This window comes from Theropithecus gelada, chromosome X (assembly GCF_003255815.1).
Source record: "Theropithecus gelada isolate Dixy chromosome X, Tgel_1.0, whole genome shotgun sequence".
Taxonomy (NCBI): Eukaryota; Metazoa; Chordata; class Mammalia; order Primates; family Cercopithecidae; genus Theropithecus; species Theropithecus gelada.
In genome coordinates, this window is record NC_037689.1 from 7,857,307 (window position 1) to 7,858,238 (window position 932).

Genomic DNA, 932 nt, shown 5'->3' on the forward strand with positions numbered 1-932 from the left:
GCTTTGTTTACCTACTTAAGCCTCAGCAATGGCGGGCGCCCCTCCCCCAGCCTCGCTGCTGCCTTGCCTCGAGATTGCAGACTGCTGTGCTAGCAATGAGGGAGGCTCCGTGGGCGTGGGACCCTCCCGGCCAGGTGTGGGATATTATCTCCAGGTGTGCCTGTTTGCTTAAAGCGCAATATTGGGGTGGGAGTTACCCGATTTTCCAGGTGTTGTGTGTCTCAGTTCCCCTGGCTAGGAAAAGGGATTCCCTTTCCCCTTGTGCTTCCCAGGTGAGGCGATGCCTCGCCCTGCTTCAGCTCTCGCTGGTCGGGCTGCAGCAGCGGACCAGCACCGATTGTCCCACACTCCCTAATGAGATGAACCCAGTACCTCAGTTGAAAATGCAGAAATCACCGGTCTTCTGTGTCGCTCGCGCTGGGAGTTGGAGACTGGAGCTGTTCCTATTTGGCCATCTTGCTCCCGAAACCATAAATATTTGTTTAACCAGTATCATGATGGTTAATATGTATTTTAATTTGGGGGGATCCTATACAGATGATTTGCTCTTCTTTTCCTCTATATCTTCTTTAGTGTTTACTTTTTTTTTTTTTTTTTTTTTTGAGACAGAGTCTCTCTCTGTTGCCCAGGATGGAGTGCAGTGGTGTAATCAAAGTTCACTGCAGCCTTTTCCTCCTGGGCAAAAGCAATCCTCCCACCTCAGCCTCCTCAGTGGCTGGGACTACAGGTGCATGCCACTATGTCTGGTTATTTTTAAATTTTTAAATTTTTTTGTAGAGATGGGGGTCTCATGATGTTGCGCAGGCTGATCTTGAACTCCTGGCTTCAAGTGATCTTCCCACATTGGCCTCCCAAAGTGCTGAGATTATAGGCATGAGCCACCACGCCTGGCCTGCTTTTTAATTTTTAAAATTATTATGTTTTTAGTCAGA